The sequence below is a fragment of the Triticum aestivum genome, chromosome 7D (genome assembly GCF_018294505.1).
Source record: "Triticum aestivum cultivar Chinese Spring chromosome 7D, IWGSC CS RefSeq v2.1, whole genome shotgun sequence".
NCBI lineage: Eukaryota > Viridiplantae > Streptophyta > Magnoliopsida > Poales > Poaceae > Triticum > Triticum aestivum.
In genome coordinates, this window is record NC_057814.1 from 7320334 (window position 1) to 7326818 (window position 6485).

General features: G+C 51.7%; 1 pseudogene; it reads right to left on the reverse strand.

The window, feature by feature from the left end:
* Window positions 1–214: 214 nt before the first annotated feature.
* On the reverse strand, window positions 215–2018 carry LOC123170573 (uncharacterized; annotated as a pseudogene).
* Window positions 2019–6485: the final 4467 nt, after the last annotated feature.

Here is a 6485-nt window from a genome sequence, read left to right on the forward strand (position 1 = left end):
GAGTAGCTCGTAAATATGTAGCTCTTCCAGGACGTGTGGGACCTGAGAGGCAGAGGCGCTTGAGTCGTCGACCCGTGTTCGCTGCCAAGTTGGATCAGAAGAGAGGCGATGAGAAGAGGAACAATGCTATTCTTCATCATCACCTCGATCTGGCTGGACCAGTTTGAACTAATCTTTTGCTTCTTCATCATCACCTGCGTAAGATCGTGCATTGCTACTTCCAGCTGTAGAGGTACCCGATGCTGACCCCGCCCCACACTTCCGCGCCGTGCAGCAGCCACTGAGGGTTCCGGCACACCATCGTTCACGGCGTACCCGCGCCGTTGGCGTCGGCGCACTCGGCGGCGATCTCGAAGGCCGACTTGCCGGACCCCACGACGGCGACGCGCTTCCCCTTAACCAGCGCGGCGACGTCCTAGTCGGCCATGTGGGAGAGCTCCATGGAGTGGAGCACCCGCCCGCGGAAGGCGGAACGCCTCCGGGCCTGGGGACACCGCAGGGATGTTGGGCACGCCGCTGAAACTGCCGATGCAGAGGATCAGGAAGTCGAACTCATGCACCTCCTCCGTCTTCGGCTCCTGCTCGCCGGCGCCGCGGTGGCCCACAATGAGGCGCCGCGCGCCCGAGCCGTCGCCGAAGGCCTCGCCATTGCCGTTCCACCTCTCCCACCGGTCCGCCGCGCCCTCCGGCTCCGCGCCGACGTACTGCGCGGCGACGACCCGGCTCCGGAATCTGACCTGGTAGAGGGGCACGAGATTTGTGGGCAGATAAGGAAGGGCAGGGGCCTTGATCGTGAGGAAATTTTTGAGGAACAGAAGCGATCGTGGAAAAAAATCCTGGTATAATTGGAAGGAAATAAACGAATGCGGGAGGGAGCATCTGTATGGAAAGAATCGTGGGAGGGGAGGGTGGAAGGATTGGTGTTTATGGAAGCTTTTTGTTATGAAAATATTCGATATGATTTGATTGACGTCGTATATGGAAGGGAATGATGGAAGGATTGGTGTTTTATATGGAAGGGTGGGTTAGATGGAAGGATGGAAGGGTTCGTTTGATTTTTCTCGGCATGGGACGTGTGGTTCTGGTGATGTATGAATTAAAACCGGTCTTGGTTTCCGGAGGGAGGAAAAAAATCGATGGGAAGGAAATCGCCTGATGGGAGGGAGATCGTTGGAAGGGTGGAAACGAACGAACAACTTTGGTACTTACACATTAGGAGTAGAGATTTTTGTTCCTTATATGACACTTCCGTCCATATTAGGTGTCAAATAGAGAAGAAAATTTATTTTGTGCCAAATAGGAAACCAAACTTTAAAAAAGGATCAAATAAGGAATTCTCTCATGATCAGCAGGAAAGTGCCACCACAAGAAAATGTAGAGAGAACCATGCATTATTCTAGCAACAAAAGGGATCAAAATATCTTCTAACATACAAGTGTCCATACCAAGACCAGTCAAGGCCAACCACTAGACTGCAGCAGCTGCATCATCAGACATGACAATTAGTGGAGATGATTAGCAACAAAGTGCTGCGAGGAACCTTCTGATTGCCCCCAATTAACAAGCATAATCACATATGCTTCTTCATAGACAGATTACTAATACTCTGGATCTGGGGACATCACAGGTTGGCAATCATTTTTTTGCTCTTGACAAACACGTAGTACCAGACACCACAGCTGTCCAAGATTTGGCTAATAATCTAACAGGTGCACACAGGGTCTGTTTAAGGGTCAAAGATTTGTTCAGATAACACAGGGACAAAACAGACCAACAGAAGCTTCTCATACCAACAGACATTACATGTAAGAAATGAACGTCACCCAAACACATTCAATCAATGGCGCCCCTCCACTGATACGACAAAGGAGAAAGAATTTAGCTGTCATGTCTTTGCATCCAGATAAAGCTCCCTGAAGCCTTATAAATAGACGAGACCATGCAGGGAGCAGACATCAAGCATAAGTGCAAGCAAGCAACCAAGAAAGTTCAGTCCCAGACACCTCCTTCACCACCATGGGCGAGAAAGTTTGTGCCGGTGATCTCGCCAGTGTGTACAAGGGCGAAAGGCCGAACCGGATTCAGCCGGCGCCGCGTCGTGGGCAGATAAAGCTGAGGATTGCGCACATCGTGATGCACTCCGTCGCTTCGGCGCTACTGACTACGTCGCAGCTTCCAGTTCTGGATCACAAGTGAATGTCAGTGACTGTGTACATGTTAGGATTTGTTGTAAACCCATTCCCCAACTGTCCTTACCAGTTTGAGAAAGTTATTCCTCTTTCTGCACATCATGGTGTGTGCTTCATAGATGATGATATGCTGTGGTTCGGTCTCGCCTTTCATGCTTTGATCTTGCATCCTTTGGTCCTCATTTTGATCACTACCATACTAGGTTATTTATCACCCGATTCGCTCTCGTCCTCAGACGTTTCATCGTCCGAACTTGATGATGCATCCTTCATGAGACTCCTCGATGGCTTCATGCTGATGCCAAAACTGCTTCCGATAAACGTACCCGTGAAAAGAGAACTGCTTGTTGAGCCACCTGCATCCGATGGTGTAGTCGACGATGCACCAGTGAAAATATGTAGAGGAAGCTTTACCCAAAAAGGGTTTCTCCCCGCTTTGTATTCCAAAACAACCAACATCGAGTACAGATAACGCTGTGGCGAGCAGCACAACACACCAAGAAAAAGAAGAAGAAACAAATGCCAACCACGGCAGCTCGGCAAAGCGCGGATGACCCGCCACCGCGGTGCCCACCGGACACAAATAACCACAGACCGAGGCTCCGATCCGCCGCGTACCAAGCAGCACCTCCAAGAAAGGATGCGACGCCGACGACGCTGCTGCCCGGACGAGTCCTCAGGTTTCCCCGGGCACGCGGAGGGAGGTGGGGGGTGGATACCACCGGCACCCTCCAGGAAGGAATGGTGGCACCCGCAGGTGTCACCGCGCCGGGGCCAAAGCCGGCAGGGATTTCTCCCGCATTCCAACCCCAACCGCCCAACCGGACGGAACCGACCCGCCAAACCGTCGCCCACCACCATGCGCCAACGCAGTAGTGCCGCCACCCAGCCGCCTCACTACGAACACCACCACGAGGCCAAGAGGACCGGAGAGAAGCTCACCACGACGGGAGCAGCAACACCGACGCCGAGCGGGAGGGAACCACCTCCACCGCCGTCGTGCGGGAGGCCCGTGCTTCCGGCACCGTCGCGGTAGCTGTCCGGACGCGGCAGCGGGGCATGCCGGGCCACCCCTAGCCCAGCCAGGCCCGAAGCGGGCCCGTTAAGCCCCACCGGCCGCGATGCAGCAGGCCGGCGTCGTCGTCGCCGGCACCCAGCCGCTCGTCGCATCTCCCCCGCCTCACAGAAGCCACGCCGGAGACCATCCCCGCCGCCGCGCCGCCCTGCCGCCCAGCTGCTCGCCTGCATGCGCCATGGAACACCGCCTAAACGCACCCTCCGGAGCAGCTCCGCCCGCGCCGGAGAGCGACCGGGAGGGGAAGGGCCAGGAGGCCGCCGCCACCAGCAGCCCCGGGGCCAAGCCGGCCGCGGGCGCCGGCGACGGCGGCGGGAAGGGAGGGAGGGCCTGGAGGGAGGAGGCCTGGCGCGCGGCCGATCGCCCGTGGGGGGGCGACGCGGTCGCGAGAGGAGGGTCGCGGCTCGTCTGGGTAAAAGAGCACACGCAGTCTCTCCGAGGAAGCTTTACATGCAGTAAAAACATCTCCTTTTATTTTTTGCTTATTTTTCCAATTGATATGCGTTTGGGATTCTTACAAGTAACATGTTTTCTAGTCCCAGCCTTAATTATACTGCACTTTTATACTGTTTCCATTTCTGTTAAGCAGGTTCACTATGCTAATTAGCACTAAAATCCACGAATGGGCTGCCCAAACCTTGTCCACACGGCCACGTCCATGAGCCCACAACGACAAATGCCAAAGCTGCCAAAGCCCACGCTAAAAGCATCTCAGGTCGCAGCAGGAAGCACAGCACTCGTCTTTCTTTAGTCCCACCTCGCGAACCGAGGAGGCACTCGACCAGCTTAAATACCTGTCTCCACTCTCTTCACTCGCCGAGCTCAGTTGCGAGAGCTTGTGACCCGAGTGGGGGCATTAAGGTGATGTGGACGCTGTTGTAGCGTTGCGGGCCTGGTCTGGATGTGCTACTGCTGGCCCGCCCGTTCCAAGTTGAGTAGTGGACTGCCTGGGGCCTATGCGAAAGCTGGGCCTCACGGTCCATAATGTGGCAGGCACAGCGTGAGGCTGGCTTCACAGAGCAGCGACAACTGCCCGCTTCCAACGGTGGAAGGATAACGGGCCGCTGCACTCCTGGGCCACTTGGGCCTCGCAGCCTACTCCAGCGAACCATCACTTTTTTTTGTGCTGCACTTGAGAACCATCACTTTTTTTTGTGCTGCACTTGAGAGATTGATTTGCTTACTCTTTTTTTTCCTTGTGCTGCAGGTAGGAGGTTTATTTTGCTTACTCTTTTCACTCTTGAGAAAGAATGTGACAACGGTTACTTTTTTTTTTCAAACTATAAAGGCGGTCGTGGCAAGGTGGAGCTTGGTCTGAGCAGTGGTTGTTCTACTTCACGTTCTTGTGCTCCGATAATACGGCAACGAACGAACAGTTTGGCGGCCTACCTTGCAAGGTCTAGGATAAACATTGATGGTTACAACAAAGTGACATTTGCAACTCTGTACACAATGAAACAGCAAGTTACTCACAACAACTTGACTTCTAAAGTTACCAAGGCAAGCAGTCCACAACATGCTCCTTATTCTTACAGTTCTCGCTTAGAGATCCAATAGCCTCATCAAGAAGTTGTATACTTACTGTATAATTGGGCTACTCTGTCCCAGCCTTCATCATAATGTTCTTGTTTAATCAGACTCGCCTATCCTGGTTCATGGAATGCAAATTATTAGCATAAATGTGACACCTCAAGAAAAATGCAGAGGTCTTATGACCAATCACACAGACAACCAGGCATGCATTAATTTTTCCACAAAACGTTGACCAAAAAATTGCCTTCCATGGCTACAGTAGCACAGCACAGGTGTTCAGCCAAGGCCAACCACCAGACTGCACCACCCACTTCAGCAGACAGAAAATTGCAAATGATTAGCAGCAAGCATGAGACAGGAACCTTCTGACGGCCCCCAATTAACAAGCATAATCACACAATCAACAATCATAATCAGAGATGCTTCTTCATGGACAGATTAATACTCTGGATCTGGGGACATCACAGGTTGGCAACCATTCTCTGCTCTGCACATATACATGATAAATGTACTAGACACCACAGGTGTCCAAAATTGGCAAATCATTTGGCCTGACAGGTGCATACAGTGGCTGTTCAAGAGTCAAAGATTTGCAGATAACACAGGGACAAACAGCCCCAAATCATGAATGGAACAAAACACATCAACAGAAGCTTCCCATACCAACAGACAGACACTACAGTCTACATACAGGTTTGCATTTAAAAAATGAACATCATCCAAATACAGTCGATGACAAAGGAGCAACAATCTAGTTGTCATGTCCTGGATCCGGATAGAACTTCCTGAAGCTTTATAAATAGACCACCACGCAGGGAGCAGACATCAAGCATAAGTGCAAGCAAGCAACCAAGGAAGCTCACAGAAAGACATCTCCTTCACCACCATGGGCGAGAAAGTTTTTGCCGGCGATCTCATCAGAGTCTACAAGGGTGAAAGGCGGAGCGGAGTTCGGCCGCTGCCGCGTCGTGGGCAGATAAAGCTGAGGATAGCGCACATCGTGATGCACTCCGCCCTTTTGGCGCTCCTCAGGACTACTACGTCGCAGCTTCCAGTTCTTGACCACAAGTGAATGTGACTGACTCTGTACATATTAGGATTCGTTGTAAACTGTTCATCACAGTGTAACTATGTTGATCTGTTTGAGAATTTCCTCCTCTTCTGCACATGATGGTGTGGGCTTCATGGATGATGGTCTGGTTCGTTCTCGCTTTTCGTCAGTTGCTCGTCTTGCATCCTTTTGGTCCTCATTCTGATCACCACCAGACTCCCCATTCGCCCTCGACGTCGGACATTTCATCATCTGAACTCGACGATGCCTCGTTCATAAGACTCGTCGATGGCTTCATACCGGCATCTGATGGTGTACGAGTCAAATATGTGGAGGCAGCTTTACATGCAGTAAGAATCTCGTCTTTTTTTGCTTGTTTGAGAAGAAGATTAGTTTGGAGAGGATTGGAGAAGAAGAGAGACTAGTCAACAACGAGGTGGACGCGGCTGTCGCGCACAGGATCGAGCGAGGCATTAATCTCTCTCTCTCTCTCTCTCTCATCACTAATTAACCTTCCACAACGATTTTTTACTAGCTGGCACTTTTGGATATAGTACACACTACCAAGTAAAAAATGCATGATAGAGAGATTGTACTTCCTCCGTTCCTAAATATAAGTCTTTGTAGAGGTTCCACT